Consider the following 18,972-nt stretch of genomic DNA (forward strand, 5'->3'; position numbering starts at 1 on the left):
GATCCGTTTAATGTTCAACGCTTACAATTTTCTAAATCGGCCTTTGGTTTACAGAAAAAATAAATCTTCCCCCTTCTAGCCTTTCCGGGTACCACTCGTCGGCATAACATATTCCTAATGCACACCTCAACACCACTTCCTTCGAAAAAAAAAAATGTACCAAACTTAAAAGAATAAGTCAGTAACGGTTTCTAAGTGAAAGCTTGTGGGAAGCAATAGTTGGTTAGCAACAAGGTAAGTGCACTGAATAATCCGCGTTATCTTATTGGTCAATATCATAGATAACATTTAGTTTGATTGATAGCCCGGATCCATCTATTAGCATGAGCAATGTAAGTACATGTATTAAAGAATGGCTTTAACATTCTTAATTTATTCTGCAAGGGAGTCATCTAAATTAGATCGTGATATTTTTATTGTATGGTATAGGTTTTTAAAAAGCATGACACGACCAGTAACAACAAAGATGGCCGTGTCTGCAGACGAACATCTGAACTATTTCCATGCTTCTAAGTGATTAAATGAGAGTGTCACTGACGTACCAGTTTTGGGATTAAATGAAAGATGTATAAAATGGTATGTTGATATCATTTTACTTTCCATTTTTATTTGATTAAGTCATGAAATGTGGACACGTGTAGAACTTTGTTTATTCCACCAAAATACCACGGATCACCACTTGACATGCCCGGGATATGCAAATTAACTGGAAATACCGACATCGTCGAAAACATATGTCCGTCAAAAACCTAAGTCGTGGGGACATGTATTGCTTTATTTTATCCATCGCTGTATGTTAACATAATTCTCGCCCAACGCGTTCCGTTGGGTATTACATAAGCAAAGAAGAAAACTTTGCCAACACATTTTTGACCTTTTCTGGTTTGTACTCGGAGGGGGATATCGACCAGTCAAAAAAATATACTGATATTCAAATCTTGTCTAATCTTGAGTACAGTCGAATAGTCGGTTCCTGAAGGCTATATTTGTTATTGAGCTTCAGATATAGAATTTTTAAAACACATTTTTGCACAGGAAGAAAGGAAAACCCTTTTGCTTTTTAAATCACCATATTTGGTTTGAAAATGCAAAGTAAATAATTATACTGTAGGAGCAACAGTGGTGTCACCACTTTGGTCAGTTACGGATCATTTTGGTCTATCTCCAATTCTAGAATAAAACTAAAAAAAAAGATTCGCTCTCGTTTCTAGATGTAAATATATCCAAGGGAGAGAATTTATGTGTCGAAACTAACATATATGTGAAAGAAACTAATAACCACCAATATTGGGACTATACATCATGTCATCCCAAACAATGTAAGAACGGTATTCTGTATAGTCAAGCAAAACGCTATAGACGTATAATATCAGATGATGACAAGTTCAAACATTCATTATCACAGCTTCGTGAATTCTTCGTTGACAGAGGTTACCCACATGATGTGTTAGACCGTGCCTTCCAAAAAGTAGTCAATATATCTCAGCAAGAAGCTTTACAGACTCAAGTTGGGGACAAAAATAGTGTAATTCCTTTTACTATTGTGTATGATCCAGCGCTTCCACGTATTGGTAACACTATTAATAAATACTGGAGTATTTTGAACCTATCAAAAAGCTTTACAACTAAATCCGTTTATGAGAAACTGTAAACCTGTTGTTGCCTATAGACGTCCGAAAATTTACAAGACTATTTGATAAGTTCAGAGTTCAATAAGCAAAGTGATAAACTTTATCTCTCACAGAGATGTAATGGTAGCTGATGTTCGCATTGTACCAATATCGAAACAGGTTCAGAATTTACCAGTCAAATGACTGGTCAAGCATACAGTTTACATCATAACGTAAACTGTAAAAGTAACTGTGTAATTTATTTGATTACTGCAAAAAATGTGACAAACAGTAGGTGGGACAAACTAAGCAACCTGTATCAAAACGCATGAACAGTCACCGATTTGATATTAATAGTTTTACTGACCCTACTTTTTCCTCAATGGTTGCATCACATTTCAATTTACGAGATCATTGCTTAAAGGACTTTTCTTTTATGCCTATTGATGTTGTAAGAAATGACATTGATCGTCTCTGCAAAGAAACAGTGTGGATACATAAACTGAAAACGCTCTATCCAGATGGTTTAAATTCTAAAGCTTTATTTGATATTAATTGACCAATTAACTAATTGTATTGATCTACATATATAGATATGTAATGCCGAGTATATCGTTGTTTTTTCCTATTTCTGTTTTTTATATACATAAGTATAGGAAATTTTGTATAAACACTATCCGACAATTTACTTGGTATGTTTGTTAAATCCGTTTAAAGGAACGTTATTTTTAATTTATTTAACATTGTAAATAATGTAGATCTAAACTTTGTATACATTTTACCGCGTTTTTACGCGACGTTGTTTAACGACGTCACGTCCGTTGTTTTTATTGTTATTCTTCCCTGAGGAAGGCTTAACGCCGAAACGTTGGAAGTTAATAATTATCTATGAACAAACGCTACACGTGTTGTTGTTGATTTTTCTTATTTGAGAATAAAACTAAAACACACCGGGATGCCTGTGAAATAATAGTTGTTTTCTCTCATCGGACCAAATCATGGCAAGCTGGAAAGTTAAAAATATTTTCTTGTTTAAAAATAATTTCTCGATTGTGTTGTGTCTCTGATGAGTGAGTTCCGGATCACATGCATTGACAAAATACAAATTTTCTTCACATTCCAGCGATCTGCAAAACTTATATTTTGGTAAGTTATTTCCCTTATTGAAGCAAATATTCCTGCTTAGAACTAAATGATTATCTTTGTTATGGATAACTGTAAACAGTGCTGTGATCGGAACCTCTGTACACTGTATCCTGTTTTTAGGGGTGACTATTGAGGCCAATTTTGACTATTGCAATACTATTGATATTGCTGAAAAACTATTGCGATACTATTCTATTGCAGGTTACTATTGCGATACTATTGCAATAGTTATCGACCACCATGTTTTATACAGTAAAACTACCAAATGACATAATTTGTTACAGTGTGTAAGACACGGCACTGTTTATAATTGCTGTTAATACACATTGAGATGATTGTATAACTGAAATGGACAGAAATAAATCTAAAATTAAATATGTTTAACATTTTTTCTATTTCTTGCCTTCCTTGGTTTTGAAACAATAAGTAAAACAATAAACCTATGCAAAGTATACTCAAACGAATCGGCCATTTTGTTGCGAATGTCAACATGGTTAATAACCCAAAGCATCGAAAAAGACGAAAATTGAAGGATCGGACTAAGGTGTACCAGCACTAAATGAAGGGCCCTACCGGACAGTTTGCTATATCATACAAGTAGCCTACTTTCTCCATGTCCATAGTACATTTTCTCATTTAAGATTAACAGGTTATTTAAATATATTTAATCAAAGTTTCTAAGAAACTAAAGTTATTAATTATCTCCCAGACTTCCCAGTCCTTTGTGGTAGTTTAATTCCGTGAGGGTAATTATTGTAATGGAGACGAAAGCATTTTCCGAGGCGCAAATGAAAGCTGGCTCTGTTTCTTGGTTTATAAATTATAAATTATTTCTGTATTTACAAAAATTTTAAAACTATCGAAACTATCGATTGTTGAAGGAACTATCGGCGATTTTTATTGGATCGTGATTTTTCTATCGATGCATACTATCGGGACACTCAGTATCGCAATGCATCGATATTTCGATGTATCGTTACACCCCTACCTGTTTTCTCATATTCTCGGGGGCCTAAGGGGTTGTTTTTATTCCCAGTAACAGAATAACTGTTACGCGCATATAGCCAATCTGCGCATTTGGTAAATCGCGCAGCGCAAATAACTAATTTGTTATCTGCGCAACGATTTGTAAATCGGGCAACCTTATAAGTTATATATTTCTTATATGCGCAGGGTAACTGTCTTGCGCGTTTGGTAAATGAGTCTGCGCTTTTAACATATGGATGATATCTCTCGATAAAATTGAATATCATTAGAGGGTTAGACTTGTAGGCCTACATAAAACTGTTTAATTTTAAAACTGACGGTAATCATGCACGCGTAAAGGTGTGAATTGACTGTGCTTAATTTGTAAAGAACAAGAAAAACATATTTTTAAAGTAAATGAGCGTATTTATGCAGTAATTTCAATGAGATGCTCACGTCCCTGGTAGTTTATGGACTAAAAATTTCTGCTGACGACGGTATTAAGAGTCATTTGTCATATGTGTTAAAAAAACTTTAAAATGATACAAAATATCCAAAGTATATTTAATAACACAAGTTTTTTTTATTTATTTATTTTTTATTTTTTATAACTTTTAAACGCCGTAGCCTTTGCGGGATTTCGATCCAGCGCTAATATCAAATCCTGAAATGACACCGATATTTCAATTATATATTGATCATTTCTTACAGATCGTATTGATATTTTTTAATGTTTTGTAGTACAAAAGAGTAATTTTCGCCAGAACGTGAACAAATTTTTGTTGCTAACTTTTACATTGTTTAACAATTACAGACTGATATTGCAAATCTTGGTTTTAAAAATGTGTCATAAATTTATTTCAACATCAATAAATTCATGGGAGTCGGTCTCCAGGTTTCAATATCTGCAGTATGATACAGTATGCAATAAAACTCAAACATGCGTGAAGGTGTGATTTCCTTTGGATAGCCACATCGTCCTCTCTATTCTTTTTATAACTAAAGTATTTTTACTTCATTCGATCACACGCAGTCATTTTATACCAGATATAGGACATAAAGGAGACTTACATAAAAGACTGAATTGCCACACACTTACCACAATTCACCATATCGCTTTTTTTCATCATTGAAAAAGCGCAACTTTTTTTTTACCAACGTGAGCATATCTCTTGACATGGCCAAGATTAAAAATAAAACAAAAATAAGCAGAATTAAAAGACGATTCTTACAGATCTTTAATTCTTATATCATTTTTTAATGTTTTATAGTGAGACAGATAGAACTAATAAGTTTCGTCAAAATGTGAACGAAATTTTACATTTTGTAGGTGCGCAAGATGTGTGTCCTGCATTAACAGAATTTTGAAAATTACTCCAATAACCTGAATATCTTTTATAAACCATTTTAACTTTTACTTCGTTTTTCGATTAAAACGCCAGTTCGATCCTCGGGCGGGGCGTATGTTCTCCGTGACTATGTGATAAACGACATTGTGTCTGAAATCATTAGTCCTCCACCTCTGATTCATGTGGGAAAGTTGGCAGTTACTTGCAGAGAACAGGTTTGTACTGGTACAGAATCCAGGAACACTGGTTAGGTTAACTGTCCGCCGTTACATGACTGAAATACTGTTGAAAAATGGCGTTAAACCCAAAACAAACAAATACAGGGCTCACACTGGCCTCCAAAAAATAATAGCCAACTTTTTAACCTATGAAAAATTAATAGCCAAAATTGATGCGGATTTTTGCGTGCAATTTTTATAAAAATGAAAATGATAAATTTCAACATATATATCTTCTTAATTACTTTAAAAAGTAGCAGGCCCCAACAGGGGGTGTGGGAATCGGGGATTCAGGGAAATTACCTCCTAATATTGGTGGTGGGGTCCCACTATAACAGTTTAAAATGCTATATTCTGATGGATTTTGAAGGCATTTACAGGACACATAGTTTGTGTAAGGCAGTTGAAATTGTTGATATTGACTGACATTATGGACTGGGCTATGGCTCAATTAGCCCCATTCATGCACACACAATGACACAGTTGCACACAGTGGAAAGTTTACCAAGTCTTTGAGTATCATTCATGTTTATACTATTTCTTTATACAAAAGTGTTTTCATGATTCTTTTGACCATAACTGCACTTAAATTGCTCGAAAAGTACAAAACAATCAAGTCGCGAAAATACGTGATATTTGGCATCTATGCACACTATTGAATTACAGCTTTTTGTCCACGAGTTTTTGATGCTTTATTCAATAAATATACTAATTTTTAAGTGTTTTAGAATGTTTTTACTTACGCTAATTACAGTATGCAAGCACATTTATATGTTGATTTTTTTAGTTTGCCCGTATCGGCCATGTTTCTACAAATAGAAACAGGACTGGGTTTTCCGATATTTTTTTTAATTAATGTGCAAAACAAAAAACATTTATTATACCAGAATTGTCTTGGTAAAAAAAATAGACTATTAAAAATATCTGGCCTGTAATATTTCAACAAATTCGCGTTCTTTACAAATTCTGAAAATTCGAGAAAAAAAAATATTTTTTTCGCTTCGAACAATTTCATTTTAGATTAAAAACACATATAGATCTAACCTAGATCCTGATTAAAGACATTTTGAAAACGGTCGACAGTTAGGTCAGTTTATAATATGTTTTTAAAGATAATTAAATTAGCGGTAACTATAGTTGGCAATTTAATTTTCCATCAGGAAACTGCCCGTACAAATTGGTTTAATTGTCGTCTGCCGAATATAGAGTTGAAGAAAATTTGCGCTAGCGTTTTAAAATGTTCCAAAAAAGTAGCCTGCCAGTTCAATCTGATTGACAGCTAGATAAGTAAGATTAACTTTCGGTTTAATTGTCGTCTGCATCATACCGCCTTGGGCAATGTTATCGGCATAGTTGACACGTGTTTGGAATACACGAGGTAATAAACAGTCCGCTCTATTGATTTTCTACACTAGCAGACCGCGGGTTACTGTCTCACTTAGCATAATTATTTATGTAGCTATTAAATAAAATAATCGCCAGTTCCTGTCGCCAAAATGAAAAAATATTCGCCATTTAAATAAAATAATCGCAAATGGCGATAATGGCGACTGTCAGCGTGAGCCCTGAAATACAATCTAAAAATGTAGCTTTTGAAAACCTGAATATAATGTTTCATAATTTATAGCAAAACCATGTTTTAACACTCTTTATATACTCTGGCGTTCATATGTCGTACAAAAAAAAATCACTCAGGATGCGCCCTTATGATATTATTACGCCCGACGTATAACCGCCCGCATAAATAGTGATATTAATGCAGACACACATCTTGCACAGATAAAAAATGTAATATTTCGTTCTCGTTATGACAGAAATCACTCTTTTTCTATTTATTTTTTACAGTATTCATTTGAAAGTTACATAAATAGTATGTTTTATGAATGAAATATATTTGAAATACAGTGTAATTTCAAACTTTACTATTAGCGCAGAACTGACCTCCCACGCAAGTTACAGGTGTAACATTATAGATCAATTTAGATTTGTAAAAAAAACGATAGTTTTAGTCTGTAATCGTAAATCAAAGTAAAAATTAATATGATTTATAAAAGATATCTAAGTTATCAGAATAATTTCCAGATTTATTATTAGTGCAGACACACATCTTGCGCAGATAAAAAATGTAATATTTCGTTCTCGTTATGACAGAAATCACTCTTTTTCTATTCATTTTTTACAGTATTCATTTGAAAGTTACATATATAGTATGTTTTATGAATGAAATATATTTGAAATACAGTGTAATTTCAAACTTTGCTATTAGCGCAGGACCGACCTCCCACGCAAGTTACAGGTGTAACATTATAGATCCATTTAGATTTGTAAAAAAAATACTATAGTTTAAGTCTGTAATCGTAAATCAAAGTAAAAATTAATATGATTTATAAAAGATATTCAAGTTATCAGAGTAATTTCCAGATTTATTATTAGCGCACACACACATCTTGCGCAGATAAAAAATGTAATATTTCGTTCTCGTTATGACAGAAATCACTCTTTTTCTAATCATTCTTTTACAGTATTCATGGTATGTTTTTTGAATGAACTGTATTTGAAATACAGTGTATATTTTCAAACTTTGAAATATGATTTATAAAAGATATTCAAGTTATCAAAGTAATTTCCAGATTTTCATTTAGCGATGGGCACCGAACACATATCTTGTGCAGCTACAAAATATAAAATTTCGTTTACGTTTTGATGAAAATTAGGCCTACTCTTTATTCAATCGATTTTGTACTATAATAATAATAATAATAATATAGATAAGATCTGTAAGAATTTTCTTTTAATTCTGTGACTTTTTTATTTCATCTTTTATCTTAGACATGTTGAGAGATATGCTCCCGTTGGTAAAAAGAATAATATTGTGAAATTTCAAGATATTTCAATATAATAAAAACGATATTTCGCTAAGTGTGTGCTCAGGTGAAGTAGAAAATTATAAAAATAGCCTAAAACATACCAGAGGACGACGTGTGCAAGCTGGAGGAAATCACACCTTCACGCATGTTTGGGTTTTATTGCATCTTGTATAAGATCGGAGGTATTGAAACCTGGTGACCGACTGTCGTGAATTTACTGATGTAGAAACAATTTTATGACACATAATTTAAGTACCAAGATATTCAGCATTTGACATCTATATTTATTAATAAATTGACCAACTGCATGATTTATCAAACACGAAATGCAAATTTCTGATATATAAAGTTACATTTGTTATTTGCGCTGCGCATTTGGTAAATAGCGCAGGTTAAATATTATCCTGCGCAACGATTGGTAAATCGTTGCGCATATAACCAACGCACAAAAATTTGTTATATGCGCTGCGCGTTTGGTAAATAGCGTAGATTGGTTATTTGCGCTCAACATAACCATTACATATTTTAAAACAAGATTTGGGTGTTATTTTGTAGAAAATTCACTTGTCTTTCAGATGGAGTCATAAAATGTTACAGAAATTATCCCATTTAATTATTTTGTTACTTTATTTGATACCACCCTCACCCGCAGAAATGGACCAAGAGTTTCTCATATTCCCGTGGATTTAGATTTGACATTTCATCACAAATAAGTTGTAGAATTTAAAACATTAAAATTACCATTGTGTAATAAAAAGATATATTCTGTAGTAAATACATCAAGAAATATGACAATTAATTGCATAATCAATAATTTATGGCAAATTTGCTAACACCACCAGAAAAAAATAAGGATTTTTTTGAAAATTGAGTAAAATGCTGATAGTTTAGTCAATATGCGTTCAAATCACTTGAGATTTTCAGTGTGTCAGTTTTGAACAATTCCTGTCTAGATAATAACAAACATTAAATTATTTGACAACTTTATGGCAAAAAACGAGAATATGAGAAACAATGAGAATACGAGAAACAGGGATCTGTACAATTAATTGGACTATCTTTTAGGCAGCGTTCGACACTAACGGTGTCCCGGGATCCCGAGGACACCAAAAATCCGCAAGGGATCCTAAAGTTCACAATTTCGGTGTTCCGTCGGGACTCTTGATTTTCAGATAAAATATGATTCAAAAAAAAAATGAAATTCCCCAGTCTTGTTCGCTCAAACATCGGTCTTTTGCTAAGCCAAGGCGTTCAGTTGACCCGAGGTCCCGCGAAAATCGAGAAAAACTTGTATTTGACCCGCATAAACTACGGCACGTGCATCGGCTTGACTCGCGGAAATTTACTTAGATGCATTCCAAGTTCGATAGTTCTGCCCCCTGTCAATCAAAATCCCGGTGAATTTAAATATTGTTCGCCGGCACAAGCGGAAATATGGCAGTAGGCGGAGCGTCGTATGTTAATTAGCTACTGACAGACTGATGTCAGTCACGCCACGCGCCAAATGACACGTGATTATCTCGCGGTTTGTATTTAGTACAATATGCCTTGTCATTATCAAAGGTGTTTATTGATCAATGTTTACAAGTTAATTGATAAACAATGCAGCCTTAGATTATCGTGTTTGTACTATTATTTTGTGTGCTCGATACGATTACATGAGCCGGTCGGCCATTACGGTCTAAGCAAATTTATTATCATTGCCGAGGCTTTGTTTTGGCAAAACAAATTAAATAAGCAGAAATTATACGTGGTATGATGAGAAAATAAAGTTAAAACAGTTATCTTTTCAAGAACTTTAACTGTTACTTTTGTTTTTCGTATTTGTCACTCGTTTTCTAGACCGCCATTTTCGAACATTTTTATCATTTCTTATAAGATTTTTCTAGTACAAACTAAAATAAAAAGCCAATAAAACGTCTGCATTTACGAAAAATATGATCACTGTTGCCAAAGCAGCTCTTATTTAGAAGAATTTGCTGATAATAAAAGCATGCAAACACTAAACCCCACCCACTTTTAGGCAATGTGCAAAATAAAACAACTCAAATATGAAATGTTTAAGAAAATCTGTTATGACTAATGTACTAGTTTTAGATAAAGTCTGTGGGAGTTGCATTAATATGGCCTAAAAAAATCTTTGTATCTGGTAACATGCTCAAAAAATTACGGTAGGTAGGTCGGAACATTTTTTTTTAATTTTTTTTTTATTTAAGGGAGACTTTTCAGAATTTTTTTTTTATGTCAAAAAATGATTACAAATAAGGGGGTTATAAGGGGGAATGAACTAGGCGGCACGCATTTAGACGAACTAAAACAAATGGCAGAGGAGTGCGATGGTAGTGAAGATGAGGGGGAAGAGGACTTGGACAGAAATGACATTATTCTTTTACAGCAAAAGTCATACAAGCTATTGTTGTCATTGATGTAAAATGGAAATAAAGTGGAAATGAAATACATGTAGTACTGTAAACTAAATGGCAGTGGCTAGGGTTACGGTACCATAATCCTAGCCTCCGATTCTAGGATTATGGAAGTTCCGTATTTCTAGACAACACTATGGGGCTGGGCTAGGATTACGGAAGTATTTAAGAGGCATCAAATATATGTTAGGACATGAATAAATGATGTTGTAAACTTACTTATTTCACTTAAAATTGCGACTTTTCATGCCTGTCGTATTATTTCGTGTTATCGATCCGCCATCTGGGGTAAGTAAAAGAAGAAAGAGAAAAGAAAAAAATAAAGAAGAACGATTAAAAATGAAAGAAAAAAATGCAAAATCATGACTATGAAATAATAACGTACTTTAAATAGAATCAAAATCACAACAATGTTTTGTTGGGTTTTTTTTTTTTAAAAAAACACGATTATTTTTTATAGAAATTGATAAGAAAAAGAATTGGGCCATGAACTGAGCGCCTCCTCGTGATGTGGCCCGGATATAGTTGGACAATTATGTAAACATTGAAACATTACTATTTTCATTTAGAAGATTTTAACTTTCATCATTCATAATCATTCATCAACAGTGCATAAATAATTGTCCACCTAAATTTTGCTAACTCAAAATGGCGGATCAATAACATGAAATAATATGACAGACATGAAAAATCGCTATTTCAAGTGAAACAAGTAAGTTTCCAACATCATTTCTGTTTTCCTAACGTAGAGTCAGTGTACCCGGTTTCGCACACATTTCCTAAGAATACCTTCCTGTCTAGCTAAAAATGATTAAATTTGAATTTACCTCTATATGTTTTAATAAACACACTTATTTCGGTTTGAAACACGCTACTTTCACTTCCCACTACAATGACGTCATACCTCTAAGTGTACTTGATTCGGATAACATATTTTGACCAGTTGTTGCATTTAAGTGTACCCGGTTTCGCACACCCTGCTATTTATAGAACTCGGTGATAACAATGCAGTTACTCAACAGAAAAATATTAATTAACTTTTTAACCATTTATATAATTCAATTTAAACATGTATTTTCCAATAAAACATCTGAAAGTGAAATTTAAAAGCAGTTATGAAAGTGAAAGCTAGGTACCAAACCCTGTTTTTACTTCTAAAAGCAGAAAAGGCTAAAACAACTGAATACATGAAACAAAAATAAAACAATAGAAGCTGTTGAATCACAAAAGACCCCCACAAGTCTAATTATTCGATTAAGTTCTCTGTTTTAATAAAAACGTAAAGCAAACAATCAAGTTGAAGGCATTTTGCTGGTTGGGAGAACTTCAATAACTGTTGAAATATTTTTCATTTAGGTAAAGTAGTAGGTAAATACTTACCTGTATGATAGAATAGTGATTTTTCAATTTATTTTGCACCTTGTTGTTGTTTGCATAGTCATTTTTTTCATGAAACTTAATATTTTTCAGCTGACCTACTGGTCTCCATTGGTATTGTTATTGTTTTCGTCTGCACTTACCAGAACGAGGCTTCAGTGGGGAAAGACCCCTTGTGTCAAATAATGTAGGGAATAACTCAGTTTCGTGAAACAATAACAAAGAATTGTTAAATTTTCTGTTTTATTCTCACAAAGTACATGAATTTACTGGGTGTGCGAAACCGCGTACAGTGCGAAACCGGGTACACTGACTCTATACATTTGATTTCTCTTAAATACTTTTGTAATCGAAGCCTATTCTCATAGGGTTGTCTAGGAATACGGAACTTCCGTAATCCTAGAATCGGAGGCTAGGATTACGGTACCGTAACCCTAGCCACTGCCCTGATTTCCCAGCAGGATTTCCTTCAGGATACCTGGCAAAAAAGTTAGTGTCGAATGCTGTTAGGCAGCACCAAATTTCATATTATGATGCTAAAATCAGATTTTCTTAAAAGACGTATCATTGCACATGCGCTAGAAGGAACCTTTTGGTCAGCTAAATCTTATTAGGTAAAAAATTTGATTATCCTGTACCCAGATGTCATACGTTTTCGCGGTATGTGTAGCGAAGGTCACGGAAGATTTTTTGTTTTAAACAAACTGGAAATGAGCGCTGCTACTGACAATAACAAAAAAAAAACCTGCAACATTTCATAAGTGCTATTTAATCTGGGTTACGGTCTTATGTCATACAAATGGAACAAAATAGTTACCATAATGCAAGAAATGTTGGTATGAGTTTTCAAGCGTCTAATTGTATACGGAGGCAGGTATGAGGAAACTAACTGTTATTTATCGTAATCTGGTTCCCTGTCCAATATTGGTTCCCATTCAAGTACTTTTTTGAAGTTCGCAGGAGACCAGTCTATTATTTATCGCTACTAGATACCGGAAAGGGCCCTTTTCGCAAAAAGGACTTAACATGATCGGAAAGGGCCTGCCATATGTTTATTACTGGAATTTATTTAATTATTTCTTCATATTTCATTATGACATAATAAAAGAAAATAAATTACAAAAAAAGTTATCAATTTGTTATTTTTAAATGAATTATAGACAAAACTAACATCAATTTCAACAAAAAGATATATATGGGGAGTTCCATGAGAAAACCCGTATTAGTAACAAAAAAATCAAAATTGATATAATAACATATTCATAAAGAACATTCTTTTATCTTTCAAAACCGAAAATTTGAAGTGATTATCTTCACTATCTTAAGAGCTACAATGTTTTAAAGTTAGTCACCGAGGGTATTTTGAGACGTGACGTTAAGAACGTCATGAAAGCAGTATGACGTCGTTGTGTATGGCGTGTATTTTTCAAGTCATTAATGGAACAAATTATGCGTAACACTTACTTAACATCATGCATTTGAATATTTAGGAACAGTTTAAAGCGATTTTACTGAAAAATAACTTAACCGTATATTTTTAGTTTCATCATGAGCCTTTTATCTATATACCTCTATATTTTCATGACGCATGGGTGCTTCGGAATTTCCGTTGCCATAACAACAGAAACAACATTTATATGAAAAATATGGTAGAATTTGATTGGTCTTAGATGACACAATTACAATATATTAGTTTCTAGTTTCTGGGGCAACATAAGAAAAACAGCCATTTTTCAGTATTTTACACTATTAATTATACAATAGTTACATCATGTCACTAATACAGGTTTTCTAATGGAATGGCCCATATATATCGGCGGGGGGGGGGGAATTTAGTATAAGAGTGCGATATATACGCGCCTGTAATATAACCGAACCTCACCGAGAAAAGTAGTACTTTATATTAAAGTGTGTATTATATATATAAATGAAAATATTCTATGAGAAAGCTGTAAACATTTTTCAATTATAAAATAATTATAACTGTAACAGTTCTGTTATATTTACATGGATAATATGTGAGGTATTTGTTTTAAGCGGTTAGGAGAATTGATTAATTCTGCACGTGAATAACGAGGATTTCGTGTTTGTCTTTTCACAACTGAAAGGAATGTCATTCATAAAATAGAGCAAAAATGTAAATAACATACATTTGCTTAACTAATGCTTTACATAGAACACTGACGGATTTAATACTTAAAAATGTGTACGAAGATGCGAGTTACGGATAAATATGTACATGTAAGTGACATCTTTTGAACATAAATATTTCAGTTGTAAGGCAGTAGAATAGTTACATGTATACCTATGTTACTGAGTTAGAAATATGAAATTACTTAATATTGATGATACTCGAAGAATATAGAAATGTAAAAAAAAGTAGAAAGGAGGCGTTGGGATTATCTCTTGAACTGTTTCATAATAACGTCAAGGAGTTTTACTAAATGTTTTAAGACTAGAGCGTTCTTCGATCCTAATAGCGATTTCAGAGTAAGGTCGCGTCTTTGGGAAAATGCTGAGTTTTGCATGAAAATTTCTCTTTGTCTTTCGAAAAAAATACAATGAAATAAATAATGTCGCTCAGTGCCGGTTTGATTCGAGTTACACAGTGTACACTTTCTTTCATTAAACGGGATACCATCGTACCGCCCAACTTCTACTAGGAGTTTATGATTTGCAGTTCTAAATCTAAATAAGGTTATACATTCTTTTATGTCTAACAATTTGAAATAATCTTCAAGACAATGATCTTCTTTAAAACTATTATAAATTAGACCTTTATTCGACTGGGGAAGCTGTGCAATGCCACGACTGTTTATATTGGTCTATTAATGTTTGTTTTATTTGTTTATGGATGATTCCATAATTTATTTGGGCCTGGTTCTGCCAGAGATCTGGTCGACCTACAGAGTTCAAAATGTCTTTTATCTTAGAAATCCATTTAAATTCATGATTAGGATCGTTGACCATATATTTGTAAATTTCCAACGATATTTTATTTTGTTTCCCAGTAATAAGACGATTCCAAAATGATATCATTCGGGATTTAACTATGATAGATATTGGATATCGGCCAAGTTCACCCATTAGCATGTAGAGGGGGTCGATTTTCGAGCTTTAGTAATTTTACGTAATAAATCATTATGCACTTTTTCTAATATTTCCAGATTTTCGTATCCAAATATTTCTGATCCGTAAGTCAGTATAGGTAGAACTGTGTGGTCAAATAATTTGATAATAAGGTCTAAAGGTAGATCTGAATTGTTCGATTTAGTAAATTATAGATACATTGCCTTAGTTGCTTGCTGCACTACGTGTTTTCTAGCTTTAAGAAAAGAACCATTACTGGAGAATGTTACCCCTAGATAGTGGTAAGTGTCAGAAATCTCAATAGTTTCCTCACCTAAGTAGAAACTGAAATTTCTCAATTGTCGAGCCCCAAATATAACTATTTTAGTCTTGTTTAAATTTACCTTTAAATGCCAATTAGTGCAGTAATTATTGAAACTATTCAAGCAGTTTTGAAGGTCAGATGATGAGTTCGAGATTAAAATAGTATCATCTGCATAGAGTAGAACAAGGAGTTTAAGCCATAATGTTAGATCTTGGGAATCAAGTAGCTCTACTCCAACAGATCCACTATTCTGTAAGTAAGTTTGAAGGTCGTTTAAGTACATGGAAATTAGGACAGGGGACAAATTTTCACCCTGTCTTACCCCAATTTCGGAATGAACGAGTCTGAGAAAGATCCCATTATATGAGATACGTGATTTTATATTTTTGTACATGTTATTAATAACTTCAAAGAATTTTCCATCTATAGAATTTTGTAACAATTTATGCCAGAGACCGACTCGCCATAACCTTATCAAATGCTTAAGAAAAATCTACAAAGCACAAAAAAGTTTTTGCTTTTTCTTTTTAAGTATTTCAATTAGAGAATACAAGGTAAATATATTGTCCGACACGAGTACGTGCTTGATTTCATATATAAATATTATTGCCTCAAGATATTTTGTTAACCTGTTGTTTAATATAGATGTGAATAACTTTCCTAAACAGCTTAAAATTGTAATTGGGCGATAATTGTTTGGGTGCATTTGTCTGACCTTTATTTTTAAAGACTGGAATTATTGTTCCTTCTAGCCATGCATTTGGATGAAGCTGTGTCTAGCACACAGTTTAAAAACAGCTTAACGTAGATAGGTAACAGAATATCTTTCGTACACTTAATAATTCTTTCTAATATTGTCTGAGGACTTGATGCTTTACCATTACTCAGATTTTTAATACATTTCACTATTTCTGCCTCAGTTATTTGGGAATTTAAGTAAATATTTTGAGTTCTCGAAGGCGTTATGTTTTCATTAAAATTATTTTGCTCAAGAATCGTGTTAGTATTTACATTTTTAGCTCGACTATTCGAAGAATAGTCTAGCTATTCTACTCACCCTGGCGTCGGCGTCGGCGACGGCGTCGGCGTCACACCTTGGTTAAGTTTTTGCATGCAAGTAACATACAGCATCATTTAAAGGCATATAGCTTTGAAACTTATTTTTTCTTTTTCTAGATCAATTACCTACCTCACTGGGTCAAGTCCCATAACTCTGACTGTATTTTGGCCAAATTATGCCCCTTTTGGACTTAGAAAATTCTGGTTAAAGTTTTACATGCAAGTTTACTATTGTCTCCAAAACTTAATGTCAGATATTGATTATTGAAACTTCACATGTGTCTTCGGGTTATAAAACTAGTTTGATAGCACCAAGTCCCTAACTCTGACCTTCATTTTGGCTAAAGTAATGCCCCTTTTTGTTTAGAAATTCTGGTTAAATTTTGCGTGTCAGTAACATACAGCTATTACTAAAAGGCATATAATTTGAAACTTATTTTTTCTTTATTCTTAGATCAATTACTACCTCACTGGTCAAGTACCCATAACTCTGACATGTAATTTATGGCCAAATTTGCCCCCATTTTGGACTTAGAAAATCCTGTTAAAGTTTACATGCAAGTAACTATCTCCAAAATCCTACTACAGATATTAAAATTGAAAGACTTCACATTTGTCTTCGTGTTATAAAACTAGTTGATAGCACCAAGTCCTATAACTCTGACATGTATTTTGGCAATTAATGCCCCCTTTTGGACTTGAAAATCCTGGTTAAAGTTTTGCGTGCAAGTACATACAGCTATTACCAAAAGGCATATAGCTTTGAAACTTATTTATTCTTTTTTCTAGGTCAATTACCAACCTCACTGGTCAAGTTCCATAACTCTTAAAATGTATTTTGAGCAAATTATGCCCCCTTTTTGGACTTAGAAAATTCTGGTTAAAGTTTTACATGCAAGTTTACTAATCTCCAAAACTAATGCAGATATTGAATTGAAACTTAATTATGTTTCTTTGGGGTTATAAAACTAGTTGATAGCACCAAGTCCCATAACTCTGATATGTATTTTGGTCAAATTATGTCCCCTTTCGAACTTAAAACCCTTTTGATATTTAACATTTTGGGTAATAATTTCCTGCTTCTGTGACAATATTTCGAATAGTCGAGCTTTGCTGTCTTACGGACAGCTCTTGTTAAAATGGTCATAAAATTCGGTAATGTTAGGAGACTGACTTATTTTTGGTGGCTGCTAGCTGCCACCAGTGTCAAAAAGAATACTCCGTTTGAAAAATCTTGTCAGTTCTTAAGACCATCCTAACAACACAACCAAAAATAGTTCCAAGCTTTCTAGGTAAACAATTATCTACACAACGTGCATAATTTGAAAAGCTATAATAGATGCCTTAATACCATTTTTAATGTAAATTCGGCGACTAAAATCAATACAAACTGCGACTAAAATCAATACAAACTGAGGTAAACGTTTTAATAAAAACAACAACGTGTATGAATACAAATATGCAAATTTATGGTCACGTGAATAAACGATGACCTCATGTCACCTGAACTTATTGATTAGCTATTGCATAGTACTGCCCCAGAGGTCACGTAGCTTATAACGTTGAAAAAGGTAGCTTATGTATATAGAAACCTAGCCTGGGAATCCAGACTGACAATTCAAAAATGTTTCCTAACCGCAGTGTTACATGTATAACTTCCGAAATTTAAGGCTTTATTTGATAAAGAATGACTTCTGATAGCAATAATCCGCGGCTAAAAATAGAAACGGAATTTCAACGGAAAAGTTTCCAAACATTTCCGGTCCATAGACAATACCAGTTTGTACTGCTGATAGCTTTTCCAGCAAGTTGTAATACTTTTCAAATATGCCAGAACAAACTTAAATTTCGTCATAGCTATCAAACTGTAAGATATTATATTAATGCAACCCTAGTGATCTAAGAATGTTACTGAATTTCGACTGCATTGTCCTCGTTTTCGTTTCAAGCACGCAAAAATATGACGCATGTTGATTAGGCTATTTATAGAAAATCGATAATCAGCAGTGATATGGATTTCCTCAGGCGTTGATACTGCCAATTAACACTAATTAGCGCAAATTTAGTGAGATGATTTATGAACAGAACAGTACTTTATTGATATAACTTGAACATGTACAGTTCATCGTTATATCAAGAACAAAATATACTAAAACATGCTTACAATACGAGAGTGAACAAAAATGAAAGAACATTCAGTTAAAAGTCATTCGATATTGTTTGCAATGTGACCTGCCGTGAGAATCAAAGACATGTATGTTTTCTAAATAATATTCCCTCACGGATAATCTTCCTTCAGCAAATGTACAATATAAGATACTATATGTATGCATATATACACATGTATTCGGTATAATTTCGTCAGACAAAACACGAATTATCAACGTGGAAACCCACAGGTCGCCCAAGCTGAGAAGTGTTTCAAGCTCGCTTTGACTAAGTGGTGTTACTGTATCACGATTTCATCAACTTGTAAGCCCATGAAAGTGGGCGCAGCGATGATACTCACTCGCCTTTTTGAAAAGGCAATGTGTCAGACTGTAGCAAGTCGTCGGATAACAGA

At 33.3% G+C, this 18,972-nt stretch overlaps 1 protein-coding gene across 1 annotated transcript in view; it reads right to left on the reverse strand.

Annotated features, from left to right (window-relative positions):
• Positions 1 to 12,905, reverse strand: part of LOC123527416 (mitofusin-2-like) — a 371,163-nt gene extending 358,258 nt beyond the window's left edge. The window contains exon 1 of the mRNA XM_053523313.1: positions 12,774 to 12,905. The gene's annotated coding sequence lies outside the window, so the exon portion shown is untranslated. The remainder of the gene's footprint in view (positions 1 to 12,773) is intronic.
• Between the last annotated feature and the right edge of the window lie 6,067 nt (positions 12,906 to 18,972).

The sequence above is a fragment of the Mercenaria mercenaria genome, chromosome 14 (assembly GCF_021730395.1).
Source record: "Mercenaria mercenaria strain notata chromosome 14, MADL_Memer_1, whole genome shotgun sequence".
NCBI lineage: Eukaryota > Metazoa > Mollusca > Bivalvia > Venerida > Veneridae > Mercenaria > Mercenaria mercenaria.